The sequence below is a fragment of the Hyla sarda genome, chromosome 2, assembly GCF_029499605.1.
Source record: "Hyla sarda isolate aHylSar1 chromosome 2, aHylSar1.hap1, whole genome shotgun sequence".
In the NCBI taxonomy this organism is placed as follows: Eukaryota; Metazoa; Chordata; class Amphibia; order Anura; family Hylidae; genus Hyla; species Hyla sarda.
This window is the reverse complement of record NC_079190.1, coordinates 478,698,869-478,714,310: the sequence shown is the minus strand read 5'-3', so window position 1 is coordinate 478,714,310 and position 15,442 is coordinate 478,698,869.

Sequence of the window (15,442 nt, the reverse complement as noted above, 5' to 3'; positions counted from 1 at the left end):
AGAGACCCCCACAATCAGACATCTTATCTTGTCCCCTATCCTTAGCATAGGGGATAAGATGTTAAGGGGTGAAGTACCCATTAAATATATACTTTGTGGGAGATTAGCTCCATAGAATCAGTCCAATTGCAGCAAAACAGGGACACAGAGGTAACGTTTAAACTTTTTCTGTTTTGTTTCCAGTAATAAAATGAATAAAGCCTTTAACTTCAGACACAAACACAAAATAAATCCTGCCTGTCCAGTGCTGACTACACGAGTCTTTCCTCTCTGTACAGATGGCTTACTAACAGCCACTCTAAAAAAAAAAAAAAAAAAAAAAAACAGGCACAAAAAATGTGTAACTCATACACGGTCAATGTCCCAATTTTAAGGCTGCCTACCTCAGGACTCCAACTTCAATGGTTCCTCGCAGCCTCTCAGGCTTGCCGAGAAGAATTGGTTACACCTTCTGTGAGCCCAGTATTAATCAGCCTCAGCACCTGTGCTGACTTAGGGATAACCTGAAAATCTGAACTGGCCTAGGAAGGGGATGAAAGACCCTATGACCAACCTGCCTCCCAGGGATTTTAAATATTTCCTTGACTCCTCATATCTTACCTAGCTTTCCTTAAAGGGGTACTCTGGTGCTTAGACATCTTATCCCCTATCCAAAGGATAGGGGATAAGATGCCTGATCGCAGGAGTCCCGCCGCTGGGGACCCCCGTGATCTTGCACGCAGCACCCCGTTTGTAATCAGTCCCCGAAGCGTGTTCGCTCCGGCGACTACAGGGCGGGTGGCGTGTGACGTCACGCCTCCGCCCCCGTGTGATATCACGCTCCGCCCCTCAATGCAAGTCTATGGGAGGGGGCGCGGCAGCTATCACACCCCCTCCCGTAGGCTTGCATTGAGGGGTGGAGCGTGACGTCACACGGAGGCGGAGGCGTGACGTCACACGCCGGCCGCCCTGTAGTCGCCGGTAATCAGACCCGGAGCGAACATGCTCCAGGGACTGATTACAAATGGGGTGCCGTGTGTAAGATCACGGGGGTCCCCAGCGGCGGGACTCCCACGATCAGGCATCTTATCCCCTATCCTTTGGACAGGGGATAAGATGTCTAAGCACCGGAGTACCGCTTTAAATAAGATATGTGCTTCCTGGACAACTCCATGATTGGTCAATTTTAGTAAATTCTTGCTTTTACTATAAAGCAGCTATTCTAGAGTATCTCTTATCAAACCTTTGCATAGTTGTCAACTTAGTCCTCTGTGAAACATATAAGTTGACAAATGAGTGTTACCATTCACTTGTTCATCAGTACGGGCATTTTAAGGCCATTTTCATGCTGTTTTACTTCAGACACTTTGTTTGCATCCAAATTATGGTCATGGTCTGGTTGTGGGGCACAACGCTTAACAAAGACTGCAATGGACAGCCAAAACATTGCCCTTATGAACAGAATAAACTGGCTTAAAGGGGTAATCCAGGATTTTTTTTAATTTCAATGTGCTACAGGGGTTGTAAAGTTAGTGTAGTTCATAATATAGTGTCTGTACCTGTGTTTTATGGTGGTCTCTCAAATCTTCTGTGTTTTTGCCCCAATGTTTATTTTTCACAGCATACAACATATGTCTCAGGTTTTTCCAAGTTGCAGTGTGGCCCAAGACATGACATCACTAATCGGGTGTTCAGAGGGAGCCTCTCTTTGCTTCAATGGGTGGGGGGAGATCATTCTGCAAATTATTGTATTTTTGCAACATAAGGAGGCACCCTGGTTAGAAAACACTGGTCTATTGCATTGAAGGGAGCACAGGTGTGTTTCAATGGGTGGGGTAGCTGATGTGAGGGAGGGAGAAAAGGGACCTCACACTTACAAACAAGGAATTAGGGGACTTGTAGTCTGAGGGAACAAACTCTAACAGGAAATGGCCAGTTCACAAAAAGATAGCCACAGCATTATGGCAATCTCACAATACAGACATTTAGCCCCAAGACAAGTGCAGATCCTTCCTAAGCATGTCCATTACTGTCTGGCAGGTACGTACTAAAATCACCTTATGGTGGATAAGCCCTTTAATCCCTTAAGTACTCAGCCCATTTGGACCTTAAGGACTCTTTTATTTTTACACTTTCGTTTTTTCCTCCTCCCCTTCAAAAAATCATAACTCTTTTATATTTTCATCCACAGACTAGTATGAGGGCTTGTTTTTTGCGTGACAAGTTGTCCGTTGTAATGCCATCACTCACTTTACCATAAAATGTATGGCGCAACCCAAAACATACTATTTGTGTGGGGAAATTAAAAAGAAAACCGCAATTTTGCAAATTTTGGAAGGTTTTGTTTTCACGCCGTACAATTTATGGTAAAAATCACATGTGTTTTTTATTCTCTGGGTCAATAGGATTAAAATGATACCCATGATTATACACTTTTCTATTACTGTTGCGCTTAAAAAAAATCGCAAACTTTTTAACCTAATTAGTACGTTTAAAATCCCCCTATTTTGAAGACCTATAACTTTTACATTTTTCCGTATAAGAGGTGGTATTTGCTTATACAAAACTTTTATTACATTTTTTATTAATTATTTTTGGAATAAAATGTTATAAAAAAAAGAAGCTATTTTGGACTTTTTTTTTACGTTCACGCCGTTCACCGTACAGGATCATTTACATTTTATTTTAATAGTACGAATATTTACGCACGCAGCGATACCAAATATGTATATAAAATTTTTTTTTACACTTTTTGGGGGTAAAATAGGGAAAATGGGACAATTTCCATTTTTATAGGGGGAGGGGTTTTTTCACATTTTTTTTACTTTATTTTTTTACTTTTATTTTTACACTCTTATAGTCCCCATAGGGGACTATTTATAGCAACCATTCGATTGCTAATCCTGTTCAGTGCTATGTATAGGACATAGCACTGATCAGGGTTATCGGTCATCTTCTGCTCTGGTCTGCGGGAAGGCAGATCAGAGCAGAAGACTCCCGGAAGACAGCGGAGGCAGGTGAGGGGACCTCCGTCTGCCTTGCAGGATGATCGGATCGCCGCGGCAGCGCTGCGGGCGATCCGATCATCCTGTTAAGTGACCGCGATGCTACAGATGCTGTGATCTGTATTGATCACGGTATCTGAGGGGTTAATGGTGGACATCCGCGGGATTGCGGGTGTCAGCCATTAGCGGCGGGTCCCTGGCTGCGATCCACAGCCGGGACCTGCGGCGCATGATGCTGGCATCGCTCCGATGCCCGCGGTTATGCTCAGGATGTAAATGTACGTCCTGGTGTGTTAAGTACCACATCACCAGGACGTACATTTACGTCCTGCATCGTTAAAGGATTCCTTTGTATGTAGAGCATTCGTAATCCTACATCTCATTAGACTAACCTACCATGGGCTTAAGATGGACCAGGCCTTCCAGGACTATGTGCATCAGAATACCCACTCTGCGCTGCTTTCTTTTGGTAAAACAATTCATTGCCTGCCAATCAGACCACGTAGTCTATTGTATCACTTATCAATGCGGATGTTGAACATTTAGGAACAATTTAGATTCCCACCAATTAGAACATGCATGGAATAGCCATATTAGCGATACAAGCTCCCTTCATTTTTTTCATTTTTTTGGGGAAGAGAACAAATAGAAAAAAAAAATATATACATTTCTAATAGACGCAAAGAGCTACTTAGGAAGGAATCAAGGTGAATCTGCGCCCTACAGTAGGTCTTGGCCTCAACAAGCGCAATGCAATTTTTGCATTTTTATAGCCTCTCTTTATTTATTCTATTCCTTAACACTTTTTATTCTTTATTAATTACTTTTCATTCCATTACATCACTGTGTACATTACTGTCCAACAGGTATTAACCCCGTCAGTGATGTTTTCTCTTCCCTGCAAAGAGTTGTCACTACTTTTCTTTGGGTTAATTTAAGGTTTTCTGTCATTCTCACTTGCATGTCAGCGTTTTAAAGGATTTATAATAAAAACTAAAGATTATATCTACAACCTGGTGAGTGCCAAATATTTTCTTAACAGTTTGGGTATGGTGTGATGATGTAGATAGGACTTATGAAAAAAAAAAAAAAACATGCCACGGCCAATCGGCGTATTAGCAGCAAAAAAGGGCCACTGGTCACAAAATATGGCAGCATAATTGTAGTTTTGGCCGCTTAAACTAATCTCATTGTTGGATACATCCTATTAACAAAGGGAATGGCAACACCCAGTTGTCAATTATACATTGAATTTCAGGAACAATAACAGGAGAAACAGCATTAAACAGAATATTTCATTGAAATACACAAGTATTTACTATGATGGACATTTCAGGAGAGCGGTCAAATTTTATTCAGCGCCATCAAAACCCCAAATACCTGTAGTCATGAAGAGGTTAACATACAATGAAAATGTTGACATGTAGAAAACAATTATATATATATATTGCCTTAGTTAGCAGGATATTTGCTTTTATTCCAAGGTCTTACATGAGATTTCTGCCCACAGACTGTCTATTTACCTTCTAGCAGGTGTCTGTTTCATAAGAATTTCCTCTTGGATCCCCTCACGGTTGTATGTGCCAGTCCAGGCTCCAGATTCTTGTCTAGCAGCCTGACACTTGGAAGGATATCAGGACAACTTGGTCAGCTCAGCAGCTTTCACATGTCAGAAAAAAAAAAATACTTGGAATATCAGACTACACTTTTAGTGCCTCAATTTTTCTATCCAGAATTCTATTTACAGCCCAGAGCACATCCCCAATACTGCAGCGATGATCACATACTGTAAGATGACAGGTCACTCCATTAGCTCTATTCATAGCTAATAGACCACTGCCGTCACCAGGATCGGCCTGTCATTATGACAGTCCAGGTCATTGCGAGTAATAGGTCATGAGGCTCTAATGGACTGTAGTGTTTCAAATGCAGGAGTGTGTGGTTGCCAATAGTCCTTTATACCACAGTCATCATTGGGACTCTTTTTTATTACCGTATATACTCGAGTATAAGCCGACCCGAATATAAGCCGAGGCCCCTAATTTCACCCCAAAAACCCAAGAAAAGTTATTGACTCGACTATAAGCCTAGGGTGGGAAATACATCATCCCCCCATGATCCAGACCCCCGTCATTAACATCCCCATCATTAACACCCCTGTCATCATCACCCTGTCATTATCACCCCCGTCATCATCACCCTGTCATTATCACCCCTGTCATTATCACTCCCGTCATCATCACCCCTTCATCATCACCCCGGAGCAGCATATGTTTGCTATGTGGATTTTGTCCTGCTCTGGACAGTTCCTAAAATGGACAGCAGAGGTCAGCAGAGAGCACTGTGGTCATGACATCAGAGGAAATGCATTTCTTTTTTGTATTTCTCTTTAGTATACAGCCCCTAAAAAGTACTGGGAGGATTAAGATTTTTTAATAGAAGTGATTTACAAATCTGTTTAACTTTCTGGAACCAGTTGATAAAAAATAAATAAAAGTTTTCCATGGGAGTACCCCTTTAAAGGCTGTAGCAGCAGCGATTTTGCATGTGGAGGAGAGCCGGTATGCTGCAGAGTAGAGCTCCATTCTGCAACATAGTAAGCTCAGCACAGGGGAGGAGGCATCACAATGAAGAAGTTAGCACACACATATTTACAGTACACAGGACGTCACTGTGCATGAGGGTCTTGGGAACACTCCCTGTGCCCCAAGCTGGCTCAATACCATATCCAGAAGACTGGAGATTACTGAAGAATGGAACCACGAACAGAAGATAGATGAGTATTGGTTTCATCAGTGTCACACACATTATAACCCTATTGCAGTAGGTTAGTGTATGTGATACTGGTAGATTAACTTTATAGGGGTATGCCAGTATTTTTTTCATATCTACTTGCTCCAGAAAGTTTAACAGATTTGTAAATTAATTCTATAAAAAATATCTTAATCCTTCCAGGACTAATTAGAATTTGAGTTGTTATTTTCTCTCTGACCACAAAGCTCTCTGCTGACACCTCTGTTCATGTCAGGAACTGTCCAGAGCAAGAACAAACCATAGCAAACCTCTCCTGCTCTAGACAGTTCCTGACATGGACAGAGGTGTCAGCAGAGAGCTCTGTGGTCAAACTGAAAACATCTCAACATCATGTGGAGCATACAGCAGCTGATAAGTACTGTAAGGGTTAAGATTTTTTAAGAAGTTTGTTTAAGAAGTAATTTACAAATCTGTTTAATTTTCTAGAACCAGTTGATTTGAAGAAAAAAAATAAAAGGTTTTCCACCTGAGCACCCCTTTAACCCCTTAAGGACTCAGCCCATTTTGGCCTTAAGGACTCAGACAATTAAATGTTTACGTTTTCATTTTTTCCTCCTCGCCTTCTAAAAATCATAACTCTTTTATATTTTCATCCACAGACTAATATGAGGGCTTGTTTTTTGCGCGACCAGTTGTCCTTTGTAATCACATCACTCATTATATCATAAAATGTATGGCGCAACCAAAAAACACTATTTTTGTGGGGAAATTAAAACGAAAAACGCAATTTTGCTAATTTTGGAAGGTTTCGTTTTCACGCCGTACAATTTATGGTAAAAATGACATGTGTTCTTTAGTCTGAGGGTCAATACGATTAAAATGATACCCATTATTACATACTTTTATATTATTGTTGCGCTTAAAAAAAATCACAAACTTTTTAACCAAATTAGTACGTTTATAATCCCTTTATTTTGATGACCTATAACTTTTTTATTTTTCCGTATAAGCAGCGGTATGGGGGCTCATTTTTTGCGCCATGATCTGTACTTTTTTTTAATACCACATTTGCATATAAAAAACTTTTAATACATTTTTTATAATTTTTTTTAATAAAATGTATTAAAAAAGTAGGAATTTTGGACTTTTTTTTTTTTCGTTCACGCCGTTAACCGTATGGGATCATTAACATTTTATTTTAATAGTTCGGACATTTACGCACACGGCGATACCAAATATGTCTATAAAAAATTTTTTACGCTTTTTGGGGGTAAAATAGGAAAAAACGGACGTTTTACTTTTTTATTGGGGGAGGGGATTTTTCACTTTTTTTTTACTTTTACATTTTTTTACATTTTTTTTTACACTTGAATAGTCCCCATAGGGGACTATTCATAGCAATACCATGATTGCTAATACTGATCTGTTCTATGTATAGGACATAGAACAGATCAGTGTTTTCGGTCATCTTCTGCTCTGGTCTGCTCGATCACAGACCAGAGCAGGAGACGCCGGGAGCCGCACAGACGAAGGAAGGAGAGGGGACCTCCGTGCGGCGTTATGAATGATCGGATGCCCGCAGCAGCGCTGCGGGCAATCCGATCATTCATTCAAATCGCGCACTGCCGCAGATGCCGGGATCTGTATTGATCCCGGCACCTGAGGGGTTAATGGCGGACGCCCGTGAGATCGCGGGCGTCGGCCATTGCCGGCGGGTCCCTGGCTGCGATCAGCAGCCGGGATCAGCCGCGCATGACACGGGCATCGCTCCGATGCCCGCGGTTATGCTTAGGACGTAAATGTACGTCCTGGTGCGTTAAGTACCACCGCACCAGGACGTACATTTTCGTCCTGCCACCTTAAGGGGTTAAGTTAATCTACCAGTATCACCTACCACTGACCTACACTAAGCTTTAGCTGTTTTTGTGAAATGCAGTAAAGACATAGGAAAATGCAGTAAATATTCAATGTACAGAACTTAAATCTTCATAAAACACCTCAATTGTGATTATAGGTCAAATTAACATCACATAAGGCATGGAAAAGTGTGCTCTAAGTTTCTCTAAAGCTGCTTTCCCTGCCTGTTTACAAAGATACACTAGCGGTGATTCACAACTTGGAGACAGTCCATACACTGCACTAATATGATGGGGCGTCAGAGTCAAAATAATAAAGGGAACTGTACAAGGTTGGGGTACACATCAAGAACACGAGGGATTAACAAAATAACCATCAAACAGGACTAAGGACCTAATACACTGCAGCAATGCTAAATAACAACAGACAGAAATATTAAGGCAAGATATAGCATTACATTCAGTTCAGGAACCAGAGACAAGATAAACAGTAGACATGATAATATGAACAAGACTGAATACCAAGATAATAACAAGACTAACCAGGACCGGGGTATGCAGGGAGTGAACTGATCACACCATACAGGTCAAGATTATTAGAACACAATTCACACTAAACAGATACATGAAAAACTTCAAAAGTCAAACTCCATAACATGGAGGAATACGGCTCAAGATACTAAACAGGAATAATAAATAGAGAACACTGGACTGAAAACCAGAAAAATCTAAACAGATTGCAAGATCTACTTCAAAAGCCAAACTCCATAACATTGAGGAATACTGGTTAAGATTCTAAACAAGAATATTAAAAACAGAACCAAAAAGGACTGACTACAAGAACTAAGCAGGACTGTGTCACATATGGGCATGGAAGGAGTGCAGTACTGATCTTACCCACTCCCTCTATTCCTGCCTACTGGCCTATCCACCCTAAATAGCGGATCGACAACCACGGTGACAGTCCCTCCCTGAATATGTGATGGAGGTCACTGTCAACAAAATAAACTACAATGCAGACACAGGTCAGGATTCAGTAAGGGAGCAAACAGACTAACAGAAATAATATCTAAACAAAACATGCACAGTAAGTCACAGTCTACTAGCAGAGTCAATACCAGGAGTGATCAGAAATGCCAAGTTGCAAAAACAGGAGAAAGGTCAGAATGCCAAGCCAATAAGTCAGAAATGCTAGAAGATCAGGAATACAATAAATAATGCTAGCTACTAGAGAAACCTCTTTTGTAGGCAAAGCCTGGATGTAAACTGCAGGTTTAAATAGGGAGTACACAGGTGAAAGCAAACCTGGTCAGCTGACCACCCAGAGAGCTAGGTGTAACAGCAGTAACCAGAATAAACAAAAGCTCTCAGTGCAGATTAACCCTTCGGGTTCTTACAGACTGATAACAGAAAACAATCTGAGCATAGGTATAAACAAGGTACACTAAAAATATACAAAGCATAACACTAAAACCCTGTGCAAAGTACAAACACAACAAGGCTAAAATCTATATACACGAATACCGGAAAAGAAGCCATGGCTGAACTCAGGATACATGTGACAGACAGAGACTAAGGTTCTATGTGAAACATGGTGCAATTAGCAGCCAGGAATGCCAGAAGAGCTGGGGTATAAATAACCCCACCTGGAAGCCTATTGGCTGGAAACATTAACACTATCCTGACCAAAGCACACATTATGCAAAAACTGGTCAGGCATAAAGCAGGTATGAATATACACCAACACAGTAAAACCTAGAATACAGACATTTCAAGGTGAAATCACTTTCACCTCATGGCAATATAAAAAAAAAAAAAACACACTTTGAATATGAAAACTCATCAAAACCAGCACTAGCAGCCTGATGCGATAACCAGAGTAGTAATCTAACACCCCAGAAAAGCCAGAGGATTCATGGAAATTGTAGGCTGCATTACCAACTCATTTCAGTGATGGATCTGCAATCCGTAATGTATGAAAACCTCTGCCTACCATATTAGCTAAAAGAAAGCAAGTCATATACAAAAACTTTTATCATTCTCTTTTAATAACCTAGACTTCACTGTATAACTGAAAAAAAGTTCTGCATACAGCAGGCCACCCAGCTTTCTCCTGAAGTCCCAGCAGTGATAGGCTGCACATCCTCCGTGCACTCCAGTTCTGCCATGCTCTCCTCTTGCCCCCGCACTTATGTGTTTTCTCCCCTTCACTCTTCTTTCAGCCCAAAATAAATCTTTTCCATCTACACCTACCCCGGCCCCATCTCCCTGCCCCTGAACTAACTATTCTCTCTACCTGCCTGCCAGAGAGTTAAATCATACTTTATATGACAGTGGTCTGGTGGAAGGATATTTTAAACTCCTGGACAATCTCTGCAGTTCATGAGTACCAAGGTCAGGATATGTACCAGAAGATATCTTCAGCCTTTCTGAACGTTTGCTGGAACATACATATATACATACATATGTTAAGTTTTATAAATGAATAGACCAGATAGGTGGGTGGTGTGCCTTGCCCATTTAAAAAAGAACCTTATTGCAGAAGCTAGTAGCATATGCTATAGATATCATAATTTACACAGATATATAAAAAAAAATAGTTCTAAAAACTTCAATAAGTTGAATGTTCTGTGAAGCTAGAACATCAGCCAGGTATTATTAGTTTAATTGAACCAGACAATTTTGAGTCTAATTGTCTCTATTGAGTTATATGTGGGAAATATATAAATGCACAAAATACCTTCAATACCATAAAGAAAGGTAAAAAACGCAACAGACAGTCTGAAAGGAAACGGGAAACAATGCAGCATAAAAGAAAGAACCGGTATGCCAATGGGCTTTTGTCTGTCATCTAACCTTATTTCAAAATGATGGTGTTTGCCGTTTCATGTTTCTATGGAGATTAGAATTTTAATTAATCAGGATTACAAGTGGCTCGGACACTAAAACCTCCACAGGCCGGAAAGACAGAATTCTGCAAATTAATTTCTCATCTCGTTTTCATGAAACTAATTATATTCTGTTCAACTTTTCTACTTGTATTATAGTCCATGTACTGAAAAACACAGAGACTTTCTATAAAGCATGAAATGCTGTCATATGTTCTCTTGTTACTTTTTTAATGTATCCTTGAATACCGGTACATTTTTTCCTAAAATGCCATGGGGACTTTCCAGTTAGAATATATCATCACTTTTTGACTGGTAACCTTCTGAATACCCATTAAAGGGGTACTCTGGTGGGAAAAAATTTATTCAAACCAACTAGTGCCAAAAAGTTCAACAAATTTGTAAGTTACTTCCATTTAGAAATCTTAATCTTCCAGTACTTATCAGCTGCTGTATGCTTCAGAGGAAGTTGTGTAGTTCTTTCCAGTCTGAGCTCTCTGCTACCATCGAAGTCCATGTTTAAAACTGTGCGGAGCAGTAGAAGTTTGCTATGGGGATTTGCCACTACATTGGACAGTTCCTGACTAGGACAGAGGTGTCAGCAGAGAGCACTGTGGTCAGACTGGAAAGAACTATACGACTTCCTCTGGAGCTGACAGCAACTGATAGGTACTGAAAGGATTTGTATTTTAAAATAAAAGTAATTTACAAATCTGTAAATCTTCCTGGCACTAGTTGGCTTGAAAAACATTTGTTTTTAATGAGTACCCCCCTTTAACATCTCCTTGTGCACTCTACCCTAAACAGTGCCCCTTTCCACCCTGGCACTGTGTATTAAATGCAAGGCTATCTGCACACTATGGTTATCCAGTATGTCCCAACATATGCCTTCACTATGTGGCCATGTTTCCCTGCCAAGGTGCCTCTAGCTGTTACAAAATTACAACTCCCAGCATGCATAGACAGCCAAAGGCTAGCTGCTACTGACCGTTCTTGGGAAGCGAGCTTGTTCCCTCTAGCTGGTTCCCTCCGGTGGAAAATGTTTTTCTTTTATTTTTTATTTTCTGGTGGAAAATATTTATTTTTATTTTTTTATTTTCTGGTACCAGAAGGTTTTGTAAATTACTTATTGTACAGATTTGTAAATTACTTCTATTTAAAAATCTTAGTCCTTCCAGTCCTTATCAGCTACTGTATAACAGAGAGGAAGTTCATTTCTTTTTTACTTTCTTTCCTGTCTGTCCACAGTGCTCTCTGCTGACACCTATGTCCATCTCAGGAACTGTCCAGAGAAGGAACCATTCCCCATAGCAAACCTATCTTTCTCTGGACAGTTCCTGACTTGAACAGAGGTGTCAGCAGAGAGCACTTTCTTTACAAATCTGTTTAACTTTCTGGCACCAGTTGATTTAAAAAAAAAGAGTACCCCTTTAAAGGGGTACTCCGGTGAAAACCTTTTTTCTTTTAAATCAACTGGTGGCAGAAAGTTAAACATATTTGTAAATTACTTCTATTAAAAAATCTTAATCCTTCCTGTACTTATTAGCTGCTGAATACTACAGAGGAAATTATTTTCTTTTTGGAATGCTCTCTGATGACATCACGAGCACAGTTCTCTCTGCTGACGTTATTATAATAATAATAATAACAACACTTTATTTATTGTTGTCCTTAGTGGGATTTGAACCCAAGTCCCCAGCACTGCTAACCACTGAGCCACCATGCTGCCCTTAGCATTCATCTACTATGCATGGTTGCTAAAATGGACAGAGATGTCAGCAGGGAGCACTGTGCTCGTGATGTCATCAGTGTTCCAAAAGAAAGGAATTTCCTCTGTAGCACTAAGCAGCTAATAAGTACTGGAAGGATTAAGATTTTTTAGTAGAAGTAATTTACAAATATGTTTAACTTTCTGCCACCAGTTGATTTAAAAGAAAAAAGGTTTTCACCAGAGTACCCCTTTAAGTCCAGCTTCCACATTCTGGAGTGGAATAAAAGTTGAAAACCTAGAGGCAAAACAGATTCTGCTCCTAAATTTACCCCAGTAACTGAATGGGTAGCATGGTGGTCCCACACCGGTCACTGTTGACAAGTCAAGTATGAAATGATTGTGGCACTATACATAAGCCATGACCAGCCACTTTGTCCTTTAAACCATTGGGCCTGCAGTGCCCAGTCTCTGACCTTCTTCCAGTCCACACATGTCCAAAATTTCTGAAGTTTTAATATTCTTAAGCTGTCCAACTATCCTGTCAGGCTAATTTAGGTCTCATGTTTTTTCAATGAGACAAATACTGTTTTCGTAAGTGAAGCGAGAATGGATAAGTGTCTCATTTAAAGAGACAGCAAATAACAGCTTTCTGCTTAACTATCACCCTTCTAGTGTTACAAAAGCCTGTATAAAGGATCAAGTACCAGGAAACAAATCCCAATGGCATTGTGATGAAATGAAATAACCATAATTACATACTAATAACTAATTAGCCGCGACTGTGACTTTACACTGCAAGAAGATTTTCTTTTCACACCCCTATACTTGGACAGCTGGAGGCAGCCTCTCCGAGCAGCATGGGATAGTTGGCGAACCCAATGGAAAAACTTAAGGCCTTTATTCATGTTTTTTTGAAGAACGTTGAAATAAAAGTTAATTATCCGTGGACAAAAGAAAATAAATAAAATGAAAATAATACACCAATGCCTTGTCCTTTATTGACTAAAATGTCAAACCAAGCAGCTGGTCCAGAATGTAAAGTTTACGAATGAAAAATAATAAACAGTTAAAATATTTAAGCCTGGAGAATAGTTGGAACTCGACAAGGGAAATTCTTTAAATGGGTATGTTTAGAATTGTCAAAAAACAAGAACTTGCTCAAGGAATAAGGGTTGAACTGCAATACCAGATACAGCCCATGTACAAGAGTGGCACTTATAGGGTCAAGTGATTCTTTTCAGGTTTTATAAATATTAAGCAATTATTAAAGTGTCACTGCTACTTAAAAAAAATAATGTCCTAGAGACCACACCAATCATAATAAAGGGCATACATGGTTGTTCTTAGCGATCTTTGTTTTGATGCCCCATAGACTTATAATAGAGCAGCCAGATAAAGATTGGGAAAAACCCGGGAAGTAAACGTTTTGCCATGCTAATATCCGCTTGCTTTCCTGATCAGTGGGGTCTCCAGGACCCCATTGATGAGGAGAACAAGTGAGGATAAGCTATGTGACCCTGACAGTCACACACCATCTGCACTAGTTTTACTCTCCACATGTATCTTCTTCTGTAAATGAGTGTGCAGAAGCAGTAAAAAGGTTGGGGCGCTCTCTCGTGGATGATGGGGGCGTGATGAACTTGTCAAGAACCACTGCACTCTGGGTCGTGTGATGTCCCGCCGAGGTTATCAACGGGGACAGCACCTCACCAGGCGAGTGCAAAGTGGAGAGTAATAACGGCAGTTGTGCTGCTCGAGACCCCCTGTCCGTGACCGCGAAGGTGTACGGAAATATTATAACCAGGAAGAGGAGAGTAGAAAATGGGGATACTGGAAGAGCGCTACTGCTAGAATAAAAAGGATGCGGAACGCCAATAAAGCACAGGACAGTTTATTGTGGTTTAGAACAAACGGACAACGCGTTTTGGCACCAGCATGTGCCTTCTTCAGGTCCATAAAATTAATGATTTCGGCGTCCTGAAGCCTATGGTGTGCTGTGGTGGCGTGGCCACGCTACCACAGCACACCATAGGCTTCAGGACGCCAAAATCATTTATTTTATGGACCTGAAGAAGGCACATGCTGGTGCCGAAACGCGTTGTCCGTTGGTTCTAAACCACAATAAACTGTCCTGTGCTTTATTGGCATTCCGCATCCTTTTTATTCTAGCAGTAGCGCTCGTCCAGTATCCCCATTTTCTACTCTCCTCCTTCTGTAAATGAGGGATCCTGCTTCTGACACCTAAGACAGTCAAAAGAGAGCAAAAATAGAACAATAAGGAGGAAGTTAGTGAGATGGCTTAGGCTTGTAGTCTCTACACCATTCTTACTCCATGGAGCATGTAAACAATTAGGGGATAAGATGTCTAGAAGCGGAGTACCCCTTTAACCTCTTAAGGACCAGGCACGTATGAGTACGTCCCTGCACACTGGGTCTTAAGGACCAGGCACGTACTCATATGTCCGTGGGAATTTCGGTCCCTGCCGCGCGCCGGGCGGGGACCGGACCAGGGTGACTGCTGATATCGATCAGCAGTCACCCCGCGCAAATGCCCAGGGGGGTCATCAGACCCCCATGTCGGCGATCTGCACAAATCGGACGTGAATTCACACTTGCGATTTGCGCGATTCCGGGTCATTACGGGTCTATGGTGACCCGGTGACCCGGAATATAAGGGGGATCGTGGGTGTCTAAGACACCTACAATCCCCCTGAAGAGATAGGAGTGAGGTGACAGGGGTGCCACCCCTCCTATCCCTGCTATTGGTGTTCTAGACGCGACCATCGGGGGCGGGGGGGTTAACTTTCGTTTCCCTGTCCTGCCCACCCACAATAGGCGGGGCAGGACGGGGAAACCAACAGGGACCGGTGCCAGAGTCCACTTACCGATATGCGGAGGCTGCGGGCGACGATCGGTGTCGGAGATCGGTAGGCGGCGATGTCTTGCAGCAGGCTCCATGGATCCGACGGAAGCCGATAAGTTGCCTAGCAACATCTGGAAGGCTGCAGTCTGAGACCACTATATAGTGGTCTCTATACTGTAGCACTCCAGATGTTGCAAAACTACAACTCCCAGCATGCCCAGACAGCTGTTTGGGCATGCTGGGAGTTGTAGTTTTGCAACAGCTGGAGGGCTACAGTTTGAGACCACTATATGGGAGTCTCTGAACTATAGCCCTCCAGATCTTGCAAAATACAACTCCTAGCATGCCCACACAACTGTTTACTGTCTGGGCAAGCTGGGATTTGT